The 18712-nt window shown below is 37.8% G+C and overlaps 1 pseudogene; it reads right to left on the bottom strand.

Moving 5' to 3' along the window:
* Positions 1-1349: 1349 nt before the first annotated feature.
* The window catches only part of LOC127627355 (protein hinderin-like), a 32411-nt pseudogene continuing 15048 nt past the window's right edge, over positions 1350-18712 (bottom strand).

Here is an 18712-nt window from a genome sequence, read left to right as displayed (position 1 = left end):
AGAATAAAAGTAATCTATAAGACTTCAGTGGTTACATTCATATATTCTAATGCAATATGACAGGTGTGGCTGAGAAACAGATCAATTTTAATTCCGTTAACCAGCCCCAACCTATAGGTGGACATATGCATGAACAATGCAAATTGCCAAAAAAGCAAACTAAGAATAATGTGAAAGTAAAAGTGAAGACTCGTGGTAAAAAAAGGACATAAATATTCATCTGTTTCTCACCGACACATTTCATATCACATCTTAATATACTGTATGGATTTAACCACTGGAGACTTTTATGCTGACCTATGTGATTTTTGGAGATTTTATTTTTATGATTAACATTTTAATTCAAACACAGAAAAGTAAAACATAAATACACAGAATCAATTTTTAACACCAACTACCACCCCCAGCCCCACCCAGACAGATTAAAAAAATTCTGGCCATCATTCACTTGCATTGTATGGAGTGTGGAAATTCCTGAAAGTGAGTTTGATTGCAATGATCCAGTGGAAAAGAACGATTAATTTGCTCAAATACAGAAAATACAATTAATTTTTTTTCCCTAGAATATTCTGAATTCATTAGAAAATGCCAATGCACATTCCTCTTATTGAGTAGTCACTGCTATAATGGGGTCCAAAAGTCTGAGACCATCTGGGATTTCTCATTTAAACCTGGAAATACCAATTTTGTAAGGATTAAAAAGTCTTGAGATATAGATAAGATTCTGCAAAATTTCTTGGTCATTAATCCAATGTAAGCAAATTTAGGCCACTGACCATGTTAAATCTGTTGTAAAATTTTTTATTGTTTTCCTTATTTCATTGCATTTTATCATTAAAGCAAAAGACAATCCTAGATACAAAGAAATTCTGAAATTCAAACTGTTGAATTCCACTTTTCAACCAAATTGTTATGCTGACGATATGATTTGTATTGCATATATTTGCATTAAATAAGAAAAATGCAAAATATACGCATTTTCAGACTTTAGGACCCCACTGTACATTTTCTGAAGAGATATGATAATTTCTCATTTCATCAGAGATAACAATTGCATTACTCACTACAGACCACATCAACTGTTCTTAAGAAATTCTTAAAAAAAATCTCCCAGGTCAGTTTCTTGAAAAGTCAGTGGAATTGTATGAATCTTATTAATAAAAACTTGTAATACCAATATTACAAAAGCATTATAAATTAAGACTGGCATAAGTTTGACACTACAACTATAAAAAAAAAGGCTGTGTAAGTTTAAGACCATCACGTGAAAGAGGTATTAAGAGTACATGAATAACTATTCAATTAGTTCTTCCAATCCAACATTTAATCAAAGTCACTGTAGTAACCCTTCAACAGATGAAAAATATGTCTTCTAGAATCTGACTCTCCTCCAGGTCGTGTCTTGAGGGCCGGCTGTGGCCTGGAGGGGACAGAAAGGTCCTCCGAGTGGGCGTAGGGATGACAAAACTCTTCCGGTACTGGGGGTTGATTAGGTACCTCTCAGGGTTGGAGGCTGGGCTGAAAATGTCCAACAGCTCAATTAAGGAGTCGTCCAACCTAATATGAGACCCACACCATCATGAATCAGCAAAAATGTCATCCCGATTGCCGACTGGCAAAGGATGAGTGGGATACAAAACTTGTGCTAATTTGCATAGCGTTCGGAATGCTTCATATAAACAACTCTAACCTCATATCACCCATCACAAACAACATTGTTGCATCGGACTAGACAAAAGACTACACATGCTTTGAAACATGTCGCCTTATGGTACATATGAAGAATATGTGAGGAATGGTTTCCATAGTTCGAAAAATATTAGGGAGCTGAGTAAAGAGATAAAAAAAAAGATTAAGCTAATACCGATTCAACCCCTTATTAAATTATTCATGGAGAACAGACGAGCACGTTTCAAATATAAAACACTCCACTGATGTAACTCACATAATTCACTCCTCATTCTAAACAACACTGATTTACATCCATGCAGCAGAGGGAAAGAGTGGGTTTTGCTACAGATGACTGTTTATTTTTTTCTCTCAACTATCTGAGCTTCTTCGTGAAGCAGAAAACTGTGTCATCCATTGAGTGCTTGTGACTTGCTCCATGGACTCGATGGACATGATTATACACAACACCAATGGGAAAGCGACAAGATACTGTATATACCGTTCTCTATTTCCTGCATGTCGGACAAAAACGTTTCTGCGCTCTAAAAAAGAATGAATCTATTACACATTAAAAGAAATTCACAGAACTCTAAAAATAAATCAAAGGTTGTCAGAACTTCAAACGTTATAATTTGCATGCTTCTTGTGTAAAACATTAGCTTTGCCTATGTAAGGTATCTACTGCCTTCTGAGCAGTGTTTCCTGCAGAATTCTGCTTTTTAATAAATTTAAAATATTATTACAAAAAAAACTGTTGCAAATGTGTATTTTAACTACACATTGCCATTTGAACGAATGAATGATTTACACTGGCGGCCAAAAGTTTGAAATAATGTACAGATTTTGTTGTTTCAGAAGGAAATTGGTACTTTAATTCTCCAAAGTGGCATTCAACTGATCGCAAAGTATAGTCAGGACATTACTGATGTAAAAAACAGCACCATCACTATATGAAAAGTAATTTTTTATAAAATCTATACAGGCCCTATTTCCAGCAGCCATCACTCCAACACCTTATCCTTGAGTAATCGTGCTAAATTGATAATTTGGTACTAGAAAATCACTTGCCATTAAATCAAACACATTTGAAAGCTATTTGGTTTGTTAAATGAAGCTTAACGTTTTTTTTTTATTTTGTTTTTTAGATGCCACAGTATGCAATAGAATGTCTTCAGGTCAACATTAGGTAAAAAATGGTAAAAAAGAAACAGCTTTCTCTTGAAACTCATCTGTCAATCATTGTTTGAGGAATGAAGGCTATACAATGCTTGAAATTTCATACAAAGGTGTACACTACAGTCTTCAAAGACAAACTGGCAATACACAAGAATAAGTATATCAGAGTCTCTAGTTTGATAAATAGATGCCTCTCATGTCCTCAGCTGACAGCTTCATTGAATTCTACCTGCTCAACACCAGTTTAACGTACAACAGTAAAGAGAAGACTCGTTGCAGGCATTATGGGAAGAATTGCAAAGAAAAGCCACTTTTGAAACACAAAAAGACAAGATTAGAGTGGGCAAAGAAACAGACATTGGACAACAGATAATTGGAAAAGAGTGTTATGGATCTTAACCCCATTGAGCTTTTGTGGGATTAGCTAGACTGTAAGGTGTGTGAGAAGTGCCCGACAAGACAGTCACATCTATGGCAAGTGCTACAGGAAGTGTGGGGTGAAATGTCACCTGAGTATCTGGACAAACTGATAGCTAGAATGCCAAGAATCTGCAAAGCTGTCATTGCTGCACATGGAGGATTTTTTGATGAGAACTCTTTGAAGTAGTTTAAGAAGTTATTAAATGTTTTTTCAAATTGTAAAAGTAATTTTTCACATTATTAATGTCCTGACTATACTTTGTGATCAGTTGAATGCCACTTACTGAATAAAAGTACCAATTTCTTTCCATAAAATAAAAAGCTGTACATTATTCCAAACTTTTGGTCGCCAGTGTGTTTAACAAAACAGTTCTTGCTTCATTTCAAGACAGACATGACTGACTTGTGTTACGGTTCAGAAAGTCATATGTTAATTCAGTAACCGCTCTGATTCAGTTAGATCATTCAGTGAATGATTCGACAATCAGATAAAAAAAAAAAAAAAACGTGTTATTTGATGAGTCATTTGGAGTTATTCATTCAAATAACCAGCTCATAAAAGTAATTTGTTTTGAATCAGAATATGCAAGACACAGACTTTTGAGTGCAGCGGATGAACACAACGTAATCGATAGATGTGTTGTATTCCGTGTTATTTTGTGGATCTCACTCTTTTAATCTCATCACTTTAAATTCAAACTGCTAGCTCACAACTCTGTGACGCTGGAGAATCAGAAGAAGTAGAGTGCAGAATTAGTTTTTGGTTGAACTACTCATTTAAAATCAGCTAAAATTATATGAAATTATATTTTATTCCAATCCAAAAGTTCCTATCAGGGTTTCCAAACTTTTTTGACATTTCCACTAAATTTCAGGCATTTGTGATTACTGGATATAGATTTTAAAAAAGTATTTAGTTTGCCCTAAAACAAACTCTCTTATACAAATCAAAAGTTTATCTGTCTACTCATTTACTCTATATCTATCTTTTTTTTCACATAGTTTTACACATGTGCTAGACAGAGGCCGCTGCTCCACGATTAGTTTATTTATTTTATTTTTGCATCTCCCGCAGGAGTGTAGAATTTTTTGGATAGCTTGTCAAGTTAAAAATAATGTAAACAATTGAGACACCTAAGATCAGTTTTATTTGTGTGTCAGAAACAAGAGCAGTATCTAACTAATGAGAGATTTTAGAGCAGAGGAAAACCAGAAAAAAATGTACATTCACTATATAAATTTCCATGACTTTTCCAAGCCTGGAAATCACAATTTTTAAATTCCCTGATATTTCCAGCTTTTCCGTGACTGTGGGAACCCTGCCTTTTCCTCCTACTCCTTCAAATCTCTGTTGACCAGGCAAGGATAGAGAGAACTGGTGAATCTCTGCACAGGTAACGCTGTGGGATTGATCCCCAGGGTGTTGAACACATGTTCACACAGCCAGCTCTGTGGGGTTCCTGAGCACCTGTTCTCCCTCTCCCTGAAACTGATGAAGGTGCCCTAGCTCTGGAAGACATACTCTATTGTTCTAGTGCCAAAGCTTGGGTGACACCACTTCCCAAAAGGACTACAGACCAGTTGATCTCACTTCACACATCATGAAGACCTTTGAGAGGCTGGTCCTCAGACAGGCCACCCGGACCTACAGCAGTCTGTTAACCACACTTATAAGTCTCACCTTGGACTCTGGGAACAGTGGCAGAGTTGAGGAGTAAGGCAAAATTAAAATCCATCTTCAACAATGTACGTTATCTCCATGCCATTTTAAGTGATTTTAAACACTAGCTTATTCCAAAGGAATGCTTTTGGAGATCTTTTCTACCTGCTGACAAGACAAAGCTGCCTGCTCCTCTTCTTGCTGTGGCCACCCTCTTACTTCTGTAAGCAACCCCGGACAGCAACATTGCATAGGTATATATCATGAACCCAGTTGCATACTGCTATAGCATAAATGCACATTTAAAGGTGAAGTGTGTTATTTTTCCAATGTTAAAATATTTTCTCCTATTTCAGTTTACAGTTAACCAAAATTATCCTCACTGCCATGCACAGTATCGTTGCATGATACAGCACGTTCACAATTATCACGTGCCAGGTGGTGCAGAGCGACACCTTTTACATTATAGTTTAGTGTGAATAAAGTGAGTTATTATGACTTTGTAAATATTATTATTTTTATTGTATTTTTTACATTTTGATGTGTAGAAGGAGATCTAACAATGCCAAATAAATGACAGCATTACATTTATATTGGTTAGTTGTACCATCTTCCAGAAAATCTTTATGAAAATACATTCTTAATTTCATTTGTTAGCCCTACTGAAATACAAAACAAAACAATGCATTTAGTTAATGGTAGCGTTAACCCATTATATAACTGACCTAGCTAGTCAGTAGTAAATACTATGCAAATAATGTGGCTATAATACTAACTTCCAGCCTAATTCATGTAATGGAAAATTTTTATTTGTATTAAAATATTTTACAATATTTCATTTATCAACTATTCTGCTTAAGTTTTTATTGGCAGGAGAATATACCATATGATACAATGATATAGGCTACATATAAATGAACGATTTCACATTAGATAATCCTGTTTATAAATAGAAAATATGGGGTAGCCCATGTATGGTAATTCTCTTTAAAGCAATGTGAATGAATGAATGCAAACAAATAAGTCTCCGATGCATAGGCGTCCTCGTGAACATTAAACAAGTTAACTGAGGGAATAACATTAAATGGAACAAAGGAGGAGGAAGAACATGTTAAGCAAGAAAAGAGGAGGGCAAAATACAAACAAACAAATAAATAAATAAAATTAAAAAATTAAAAAAGGAACCAATAGTTTATACTTTAAGGCACTGAAATTCTTTTCTTAAAATTTCGACCAGCCCGACACTGCAACATTGGTTCAACCAATGGCGTCAGTTTGAGGCGGGACTATCTGTTTTCTGACCAACGGTGGACCAGGGAAGTGTTTGCTAAAACAATTTGAAAACAGTAATAATTTTCAATTCCACTTAGTAATGGTAGAAGCACAGAAATGATACATTTCAGCTTTAATGTTTACATACACTAGCATTCTTGCTCTAAAAAAAAAGTGCAATGAATGAAATGGAACGCATGTGAATTGAGAAGTTCTTTTCACTTGACACAGCGTATAAAACTCAGTGAGATGTGGCTCCGTGGTAAAAAATATTCGTCTAGTACATGTTTTCATAGAAACTATTGAAAAACGCGCAGATGAATGCAAAAACGCGTTTTATGTGAACAGCCCCTTATACTGTTTTTGCATCATTAACTGTCACAATGTTAACTTGTGCCTATGAACACACCTTACGTGTAAATCTCACTGTAACGGATGGTCTCGAGTGGGTTTTTGCTTTCATAAAGTAGCAATATTCTTTTAATTTCATCAAATGCGACTTATTCAGAATTTACATGTCAGAACTATCTGTTGTATAATATACAATTACTATATGATAAATATTTTATTACATGAATTGACATCAAAACTGCCATGCAAACAGCAATTTTGTTTTCTCTGTCAGGTATGTATTGTTTACTAGTGATTACATGGCAAATCACAAGACAGACTTTTTGTCTTCTCTGTATGTCAGTATGTAACTCTACATACCCACAATAAAGAAAGTTTTAAATATTATATGACATCATAACAGATCAGGCTGCTTAATATTTTGCTTTTAAGCCTGAAACTTGAATCTAGGTTTCATTGATATTTGTCCTATACCAATGATAGCAATGTCCAAATCCGGGAATCTCATTTCGTTATAACAGCGAATGACAATCAATAGCCATTCAACGATTTTTCCGTGCATCTTCATTAGAGAGAAAAGATAAAAGAAAGACAGTGAGTTTACATTGAGGGTGGATAGCTGATGGGGTGGGACTTTGGCAAAGCTCCCTCTTGAAATGTGAGAATTAGCATTTTTATTTGTTGATTTATTTAACGGACAAGCCTCTCGAACAGCCATCCATCAACGGACGACATTGGTGATATGAATAATGCATCTCTTACCGCTGGTTACAATCTATAACAAGGGATGGGGTAGGTGTAGTTTGGGCAGGAGGAGGGAAATGTTAGGGCGTTGGTAGGAGGGAATTGGCGGAGAGAATTCTAATGTGTTCGGCAGTCATATTTACCGAAATGCTTTCATTGCTTTTCAAAAGGTTCACTGGCAAGTGACCATGAGACATTAATATCACTTAAGGGGAGGGTTGCAAATCCCAAACCTCAATGATATCTGTTCATTCACCAGATCAGCTAGGGGTTGGGGACAGAGGCCAAGAAGTCAGAAAAACAAAAAGCTCCTATTCACATCTGAGAGAGAGAGAGAGAGAGAGAGAGAGAGAGAGAGAGAGAGAGAGAGAGAAATGGAGGAAGACACATTGAAGATTCTGGTTCTACTTCAATAAAGCCTTACAATAGACGGTTTATCATTTTCCACTCCCACAGACTCAAGTTATTTTACTGTTCTCATTAAAAATGTCCGCCATGCTTGAGTGGCCTTTTCATTTGTAGCCCAAACAGTAATATAAAAATCCTAAACAGCAAATACCAAACTAAACCGCATGTCAATTTCCTCCCAATCAATAGTGAGCTGAGATGAGGCACAGGCTGAAGGCAGGAGCACTGACATTTCTCCCTCAGGTTCAATCAAAACATTTTTTTAATATTCCCTTTTTAAAGTGGAGAGTTTACAGAAGATGGTCCAAGTTTGCACAGGTTCATTTAAAAGGTGGAGGGAAATCAAATGTAAAAAAGGACCAGAATTGACAAGTGCATTGTTTTGACGACTCTTGCGGAACAAAACTGAGAGGTTGAGGAGTTTTATCAGTCTGAATGCATAATTCATCTGCTTTTCTCTTTTGTGACTCCTAGAGTCAATTCTCCAGAGTGAGATTAACTTAAATCAAACATTTTCATTTTCTGAAGAAAACTTGATTAGTGCTTGCCAATGCAGAACTCACCACCACAATTCTAAGGTGTCGAGGGCAGGTTGTTTTTAACATGTTGCTATGCATGTGTTCTGGGTAGGAATATGGGATATCTGGTTCAAATCAAAAGAGTACACTGGCTCTGGTCGCTCCTTCAATGTAAGTCCATGGAATTGTTGGTCAGTTGGTCATCCACCAAGCGAAGTCCAATTGTGTAGTACAATTGTTATACACCTCTCCTGAACAAGCCATACAATTTGAAGTAATCTCCGTAAACAGTGTGGGACAGGTTACATGATAACGTTTAATACTTTGGGTTAGAGTTTTAAAAAAGGGGTTTGAGGGTTAAGGGCCTTGGACCAGAATATTACATAGACAATTGGAGGTGGTCTCTTTTGACTTGGGCCAGTAAGCAACCACCTAGCAAACCACCCAAAACATCCTTCAGCAGTCAGCACAAAAATCTTCTCTAACATCAAATCTGATAATCATAATTAAAAACGTCCTTATGAAATCCATTTTTTTCCCATAATTCCATTTAATTTTTTCCCAAATTCTGTGTTTTCAGTTTAATTTTGTATTCTGTATTTGACAGTTTAATTCAACGATATCATCAAAAAGGTCTCTAAACAAATAAACCAATTAAAAATGTAATCAAATGAAAATAGAACAGTTAATTTTCAACATAACTACATTATGTTCATCAAATCAAATGTTTTTATACAGATCCTCACAGCACAATCCAAAACACAAATTGTCAAATACAGTAAAGTGCTGCACAACAGAGCATCAAAGATGTGATATACTACTAAAAATATACTTATTGATATTTTATTATAACAGTAAATATTAAATAACTATACAGATGTGATATATTTTTGTCCTTTTTTCGTCCATTTAAATACAGCTTTCGGTGGAAAACTGAGTGAAGCCCTTTTCTGTGTGTTTTGATGGTAGTTTCTCACCTTTGTATAAGCAAATTTTAAACATATTAAATCTTCCTTTTTTTCTAGTTATTACTGTGATTTTAGTGGCATAATTACCAGCGAATGGGATTTCATTCATATGGACCTTCATGTCTCAGTAAGGAATAACTAAGAAACTTTTGAAGACATTCAATAAATTGATTTTAGAAATTACTAGATGATTATTTGGTTATCAGCTTTATCACCTATATCACCTTAATGCTCAGTACCGGCAAAATCCAATATTGTTCGACCTCTACTAGCAACCACCTAGCAATACCACGGCAGCCATCCAGACCAAACTAGCATTGTGACAGTGAGTTTTGAAAAAAACTTTCAAAAGTTGATCTTGCTCAGGATAGTAAACTGATTGTAACTGTGACAAAAGAAGGCAAGCTAAAAGCTCAAAAACTTCTTATTTTTGTTCTGTAAAACAATGAAAAACATAACCCTAAGTATTGCCAATAATAATAGTGATACTTGCCTCCACACAAATTCAGTGAAGACAAATCAGCACTTGGTTTCACAGGTTTCAGGATCATGCTGAGTGAAGTGTTATGATCTCTAGCGTTAAGAAAAGACGCAAGATATCAATAATGATTTTCAATGGGGGTCTGGGTAGCTCAGCGAGTAAAGACGCTGACTACCACCCCTGGAGTCCGCGAGTTCGAAACCCAGAGCGTGCTGAGTGACTCCAGCCAGGTCTCCTAAGCAACCAAATTGAGCCAGTTGCTAGGGAGGGTAGAGTCACATGGGGTAACCTCCTCGTGGTCGCTATAATTTGTGGTTCGCTCTCGGTGGGGCACGTGGTGAGATGTGCGTGGATGCCGCGGTAAATGGCGTGAAACCTCCACACGCGCTCAACAAGTCTCCACGGTAACGCACTCAACAAGCCACGTGATAAGATGCGTGGGTTGATGGTCTCAGATGTGGAGACAACTGAGATTCATCCTCCACCACCCGGATTGAGTCACCATGCCACCACAAGGACTTGAAGCACATTGAGAATTGGGCATTCCAAATTGGGGAGAAACAGAAAAAGAAAAAAAAAAGATTTCAATGATATTTAATAATGAAGCACCTACACCCTGTCTACACCAGATGAGCCACAGAGAAATTAAACGGACATTTATTGTTACACACGCTAGCGCTACTTCTGCCAAAAAGACAGTTTAGAACATAGCTGTGTAGATGGTAATATGTATTGATTCACTAAGGGGAGACATTCTGTAGTTCTCCTGGTCCCTTCGGCATCAGACCCTAGGGCAAGACCTGAGGTGGTCTGGCAGCCAGCCTGGCGGTGTGCAACCTCTGGCTTCGCAAAAAAACAAAACCCATGATATGACACACTTCATTGACTTCCTTTAATCTGATTTGGTTTTGAATAATGCAAAGGCACCCGTCAGACGGTGGGCTACATTAAAATATTTATCGTCCATACATTAACTTTCCATGGTGCTTGTTAACATAAGCAAGACCATCTAGCTACAGTTCATGCTCCTGTTTGGTTTTAGTGTGCAAGGGAGGATTCCCATGATACTCTATTGACCATGTCAAGATTTAAAAAGGCACCTGTATGATTTAGATATCGTATGTAGAAATGTAACACCAATATGTTTGTATTTGTTAAAATTAATATTCTAACAATGAAAAATACTTTTACAGTTAATGTTACTTTTAACATACTAATAATAAACAATCTATAATAAACATTCACCAAGATTATTAAAAGGGTTAAAAAAAAATATATTGATACCTAATGTATTTACAATGTTAACGAACAGAATTGTTAAATTATTGTAAAATGTTACTGAAATGTTTAAGTGAACCTTTTAAGTTTAAGTTGAAATTTCAGCGGCTATTTAGTCCCATATCTTTGACTAGATGCTTCAAAGTTGCTTAAAGTCAAAGTGAAAGATGAATTTGAATATGAAACAGCCACTTGAAATTCAACAGTTTGACTGTTCATTAAGAGACACATCCTTGCCACGGTCTAAGTTCATATTTGGCCATTCTCAAGTTCCCTGTTACATATTAAGTATACAGGAGTATTCACTTCTCTGTCAGTTCTGACATTCTCTTGGTATGCCTCCCACAAATATCATGGATGCACCACAAAGCAGCCTAATTTTCCCCAGTTCCTGTAAATTTCTGCCTCAGTAGTGAAACGTCTGAGACAAAAAGGAACATATTCATGCAAAATATTCACCATGATGTATAATGGAGAGAGAAAGAAGGCAATTACTTATCAAGTCAATACATTTTTGCAAAAAAAAGAAAAAGAAAAAGAAATATGCCTAACAAACGAGTTACAAATAATCTGCATTTTTCAGAGATGGCATCCTAAACGAGACATGCTTTTGCTCTTGGGTTGGGGGAGGGGAAACAAAGACATGCTGTCACATTAATTACCTTTCTGCGTTAAAAGAAAATGGTAATGAATTACCTTCCCTATCCCAGAGTGTCTCTCGCACTAGCGGTCAGTGATTCATTCTCATCCTCTCTCTTTCTCATTAAGCTGAGGGAGGTGGTGCGTTCTTGGCCCGGGCTGGAAGACTCGGTTCAATTACACCTGCTGCTGGGCCCTGCTACGCCAGCTAATGGGACTCAGCTTGGCTCCTGTCAGCCTCTGTGCTGGCCAGCAAAAATCTTCATTTAACTCATCAAACAGAGCTCGCACAGCATTCAGCCTAGACCTGCATCCTCTTTTTTTCCCATACAGCTTCCCCATACATCACTGGCCCCCACCCATTTCTTCTTTCACACTCTTGCATTAAAAAGGTCTATCACAGAGGTTCCTAGTCCAAAAACACAATTAATACACAGCCTGTGCTGCTGAGCCAAAATTGTTGTCATTTCCCAGTTGTTAAATTATATTTACTTGTATGAGTCCTTATATTGAGTTTCCTGGGAGCAGCTTCTCTCGAGCTGAAGGACTTTTCGTTCTTTAAATTGGAAAAGCTGCCACTCTACTGAATCAGAGTGGTTGTTGAGTGACCAAATGGTCAAGTGCCAAAATTAAATATTTTCCTCATGTAATACAGGAAACGACAGTTGAAGGAGGAAGGTGACACAGACGACATGGAAAAGATGCATTATGACAGTAATTCAAGAATTTGATTTAATCTGATGACAGTGTGATGAGAAAACAATACAACTGTAAGATACTGTATAAACAATGCACTAAGAATGTTTTAAAACAAGATAAAGCTAGAAATAAATTGTTCAAATAATCCAGCCATGTTGGAGGCTGAATTGCTTTACTAATGGGTTAATAAACTCAATCAAATGCAAGATGTTAATTATATTATATGGTTGGTTGGTTGATTGGATGGATAGATATACTGTATACATGTACATAAATGTTTTATATGTTTAATACATGTTTAAATCATTTTATATGTATATATATTTTTTAAATGTATCCAAGTCAGGGGTAAACACGGGAGAACCAAAGAAAAACCTTGAGGGACACCTTAACTCACCTTGAGGCCTTTGGAGTGCTGAGAAGTGCAGATGTGGCCATATCCTTCTTGGGAATGGAAATCTCTGCCGAAAGGAAATAAAAGCATACTTGAATGTATGTAAGCCAAATTTCCAATTAAGGGGGTAAATCAGATGCAGAAAGGAATCCCATTTTCCATCCTCATACTTTATATACTGTATATATAATATGCACTGTATATGTCCTGTATATACAGTATATGTATATATTCAATCCCATACTTCCAAACGCACCATGTGAAAGCTTGGCTGCAGACTGCTCAATATTTGTTGCTTGTTCCTGCGACTGTACGTTACTTACCGGCTGTAGGACACTTCCCTGCAGAGTTTGTGTTTCCCCTCTCTTATTTCACTGCTGAATAAGAGAAAAATATATAGAAGATGCTTTATTGGTTGAGCTTATTCCTTTAAGAATGCATTCAATTTTGAAGACAATCTTTACCTGTGTGTTACCAGGTCCACTACACAACTGGACTGTGGACCCTCATAACAAATGCTAGTTCCATTTAGAGGTCTCTCAAAATCTGTTGTTGTGGCTTGGTGAAGCCTTTAATAGTAAGAAGGTGAAGACACATTAATCAAACCATACATTATAAAGAAACTTTCACTAATGCTGATATAATTTAAACAAATGGCTGGTGCTGGGCTCATACTTGCTGTAGTGAAGGTAAGATTGTTGGAGCTGTTGGTTCTGGAGTAAAAGTTTATCTTCCTGATGAGTCAGCCTTGCTTGAATTCTCTCTCTTTCCACCTCTAGCTGTTTTTTTCTGCAGAAGTAGACACTGGTGTTTCTCCTCCCAGATCTCACTACCAAGAGTGGGTGCTAGTTTGGTATGAATGGCACCACGCACAATGCCATTCTCCATTCTGTGGCACTGATGAGAGCATCTGGATTCAGAAGTGCCATGTACCCTCAGGGTATCGCATGTGCAGGGTTCCCCGTTAAAGAATCTGCTAGATCTGGGATCAGTACATCCACCTTCAGAATACTCATGATTCTGTCTGTCATGAACTTTGCAATTCTGCTCGATGCTGCTGGAGGTTACACTACAAGGTCCCATTGAGAAAGAATGACTGCATTCCACTGATCCAACTTTACTTCCTGATGAAAGGAGATCCAAATAAGATCCATCTAAAGCCATTCCTCTCCCTCCCCCACACAAGGACCTCCTAGGTGCCCCCTCGCTGTTCGGTATCTGTTGGACGGGGCAGAGGTAGAGAGAGATTGTCTACATGTCACCTTTGACCTATAATTATGTGGCACAGAGGTAGCCACAAAAGCATATTTTGCTCAAGGGAGACTGTGGGCTTTCCCCAAGAGGACGCAACAACCCAAGGTCAATCACTGAAGAGATAAACATTCAGGACAAAGGACAATCGTCCGCCTCTGAGGGGATAGAAGTGGCCCGCTGACTAATTCAAGAGGAGGTCGCAGAGCATGTAAACATACATTACTCACAGCCAAGGTTCCAGAGAGGACAAGCTAATTTCCCATTCACCAGATTAAGGAGGGGGTGAACAGGGTGCACTGCATATGCTTGTAAGTATAAAAAAATGTCTGATTTTGTTGCCAATGTCTGATATTACAAGAGTGGCTGATATAATTGTATATGTTTGGGATGAGTAGGATGGTTAACTAGTCATTCAATAATAGACTAGTTCATTAGTGAAGTCAACTTGTGATTTTATCTAGATTATTTTTACTTATTTTGCATTTGCATTAATATATTTAGCTATTAATGGTGATGAATTTAGAGTGGCAACGTCCTGGAGAGGGTTTTAGCATGCTGCTAAAGTGTCAGCACGCTAACGCTGCTCTCTGAAAAGTTGTGTATCTAAATGTATTTACTTCAAAAGCACTGCTGATACAGCCATCAAAACATCACTTTTGACATACATTGAGTCTCAGTGGTGTCATGCACAGCGAGCCACGTGATAAGATGTGCAGATTGACAGTCTCAGAAGCGGAGGCAACTGAGACTTGTCCTCCACCACCCGGATTGAGGAGAGTAACCGTGCCACCATGAGGATCTAGTAAGTAGTGGGAATTGGGCATTCCAAAATTGGGGAGAAAAGGGGATAAAATAATGGGTTTGATTCCATTGTGCTGTGCTTTTCCAGCTGTTTTCAAATGAAAAATGTGTCCTGTATGAATGAAACACCTAAATCTGGTGGATGTGACACTAAAACAGCTTCCTTATGTCATACTAGTTGACTAGTGACTCAGACGACCCACTGAATAGTTGATTTTGATATGCACATCTGTCCTACATACATTTATGATATACCGTCATCGAAATGGCCAAATATCGACTGATTAATAAGCCTGGACATAATAATAATAGTCTACCACTAATTGTGACACATTAATTTATGAATGCCCTACCATCTAGGATATATTTTTGCCCCAACATTAATCTCTACCTGCTATGGTCATACAATACAATGATAGATCAGCAGAAATTCCAACATCAGAAGAAAATAAAGGATCCAAATTCTGCACAGGCACATGTTCACTCTGAGCCACTTTTGGCCTCTCTTGCTCTCTTAATCACAAACATGCTCTTTCTCAGTACTCACCTTGCTGTGGGAGCTGGAATGATTGAGCAGGGTGATCGACTTGAGTTTCTCTTGCTGTTGGGAGAGATACTGCTGATAGAGACCCAGCAGCTCCTGACACTCTCTGTACTGCTGCTGCAGGCCTGTGCAATTGGTCAAGGGTTAATATGCACTGAATAACTCTGCCACTGTTCCTACTTACACTAAAGCTCCCTCTCCTTCCAAGCCAGACACGATAATCAATTTTCCACAATGTAGTGTTGCCAACCTAATGCTGAAAAGGCAAGAGACTGAATACAGAAGGTAAAAAAAGAAAAAAGCTCCTTGAAAGTCAAAGAGGTGGCCCAAAGACAACTAGTAACTTTTGTCAAGTTACTAGAAGCAGCTGTAAGTCAAGTTAAATTCCCAAATATATTATTAAAAAGGCCTAGAGCAGCCTTCTTGTTCTAAGGGTAAGGTTGAAATAGTGTTGCTGTCTCACACAATAAGTGCTTCCTGCTCTGCCGCTACTGAATCTCCAGCACCGCAAAGAATTATAGCCAAGTTGTGAGCTTACTGAATTGAATGTGATGAGATAAAAAGAGTGCGTGCCATGAAATAATGCAAAAACAAAATTTTCTATTGCACTGTGTAGGGCTGAAAATGAAAATAAAATCGAAATGAAGATATGGTCTTGTGCGAATATTAAATCGCAAAGGGCTGTAATTTTATTAAATGTGCCGCTCGTGCGCAGCTCTGTTTTGAGCAAATGTGAAGCAGTTCAGTGCTTTCTCCACAACTGCACAGAATAAAAGATGTGTAGCGTTCGATTCAGTTTGGTAATATGCGCTGAGCGTGTTATATTTACAGCACTCCAAATTCACATTAATTGGCCACTACAAGTTACTATACAAATCTAAAACAACCCTATGACAACAGGTTTTTGTGGAAAGAAAAGAGCTTATTCAAAGATTATTGTTAACACGACTTCACACAAAAAAGTTTTCCTGAAAAAATAAAGGTATGAGAGTTTAACCAGATAAATATTTTATATATTTTTGTAATTTATGTAGTAGTAATAACTATTATTATTCATCATATTACAATAATATAAATTGACTGGGTTATGATTCCGAAAGATAATGAGGGAAAAGTGGGCCTCATCACAAAGTGCACAGTGTGATGAATCCTTGACTGAATGAACTCAGTTGAACGTTCATATGAAAATGTGTACCTAGCTACTGATAACTTATGCAATATATTTTGTTATTAGATAAATGTAAGCATTAAATTGTTGCCAATATACTATATATATATATATATATATATATATATATATATACACACTCACCTAAAGGATTATTAGGAACACCTGTTCAATTTCTCATTAATGCAATTATCTAATCAACCAATCACATGGCAGTTGCTTCAATGCATTTAGGGGTGTGGTCCTGGTCAAGACAATCTCCTGAACTCCAAACTGAATGTCAGAATGGGAAAGAAAGGTCATTTAAGCAATTTTGAGCGTGGCATGGTTGTTGGTGCCAGACGGGCCGGTCTGAGTATTTCACAATCTGCTCAGTTACTGGGATTTTCACGCACAACCATTTCTAGGGTTTACAAAGAATGGTGTGAAAAGGAAAAACATCCAGTATGCGGCAGTCCTGTAGGCTGAAAATGCCTTGTTGATGCTAGAGGTCAGAGGAGAATGGGCCGACTGATTCAAGCTGATAGAAGAGCAACTTTGCCTGAAATAACCACTCGTTACAACCGAGGTATGCAGCAAAGCATTTGTGAAGCCACAACACGCACAACCTTGAGGCGGATGGGCTACAACAGCAGAAGACCCCACCGGGTACCACTCATCTCCACTACAAATAGGAAAAAGAGGCTACAATTTGCAAGAGCTCGCCAAAATTGGACAGTTGAAGACTGGAAAAATGTTGCCTGGTCTGATGAGTCTTGATTTCTGTTGAGACATTCAGATGGTAGAGTCAGAATTTGGCGTAAACAGAATGAGAACATGGATCCATCATGCCTTGTTACCACTGTGCAGGCTGGTGGTGGTGGTGGTGTAATGGTGTGGAGGATGTTTTCTTGGCACACTTTAGGCCCCTTAGTGCCAATTGGGCATTGTTTAAATGCCACGGCCTACCTGAGCATTGTTTCTGACCATGTCCATCCCTTTATGGCCACCATGTACCCATCCTCTGATGGCTACTTCCAGCAGGATAATGCACCATGTCACAAAGCTCGAATCATTTCAAATTGGTTTCTTGAACATGACAACGAGTTCACTGTACTAAAATGGCCCCCACAGTCACCAGATCTCAACCCAATAGAGCATCTTTGGGATGTGGTGGAACAGGAGCTTCGTGCCCTGGATGTGCATCCCACAAATCTCCATCAACTGCAAGATGATATCCTATCAATATGGGCCAACATTTCTAAAGAATGCTTTCAGCACCTTGTTGAATCAATGCCACGTAGAATTAAGGCAGTTCTGAAGGCGAAAGGGGTCAAACACAGTATTAGTATGGTGTTCCTAATAATCCTTTAGGTGAGTATATATATATATATATATATATATATATATATATATATATATATATATATATATATATACACACACACAACAGTTAGTTTCGGTCCTTGAATCTGATTGGACAAGAAACGTTCCAATAGCACTGATGGTCTGACACCACCAGCACTCCGCTTGTGTTCGTCATCCTAAATTAAAGTGTAAGAGATATGTGTAAAGAGCTAATGTATGCTATGTGTCTCTTTTTAAATAAATGTTTTTTACATTACATATGTTAGCCAGCAGGTGGTGGCAAAAGACAATTTTTGTGTGCAATATGAGCCAGTTGGTGACGTGAAGTGAATCTGTTAGTCACTGTTTACATAGAACAGTGCTCCATGATTGCTCGTATTACTAATACCTTACCAAAGCTAGGAAATAGCTTTAAACGGCTTTAAACTAACAACTTCATCATTAAGGCTCATCACAGCTGAGAGACACAACAGACTGATTGATTACAGAACTCAAGGTGCTTACCTTTTACCACATTGTTTCCACATTGGATACATAATGTTTAAGGGTGTGTTCACACTTAGCAAGTTTGGTTCGATTAAACCAAACTCTGGTATGATTGCTCTGTTAGTGCGGTACATTTGAACAAGTGTGAATGCTGTCATCCGAACCTTGGTGTGCACCAAACAAGCGGACCGAGACTGCCTGAATAGTGGGTCTCGGTCCGCTTCCAAACGAACTCTGGTGAGGTTCGATCGATATATGAACACAACATGGACCAAAGACGTCTAATCAGACCAAAAACAGGAAGTAATTTGCCTAATACTGACCTCAAGCATACCTGGCTCTTCGCATCATAGGAGCTATGTTGCCCGTTACAGTTTGGTACAGGCATCGGAACCACCGTCAGCTGTCCTTGCAGCATATCTTCGTTTGTGTG

Source organism: Xyrauchen texanus, chromosome 34 (assembly GCF_025860055.1).
Source record: "Xyrauchen texanus isolate HMW12.3.18 chromosome 34, RBS_HiC_50CHRs, whole genome shotgun sequence".
In the NCBI taxonomy this organism is placed as follows: domain Eukaryota; kingdom Metazoa; phylum Chordata; class Actinopteri; order Cypriniformes; family Catostomidae; genus Xyrauchen; species Xyrauchen texanus.
This window is presented reverse-complemented; position numbering and strand designations above follow the sequence as displayed.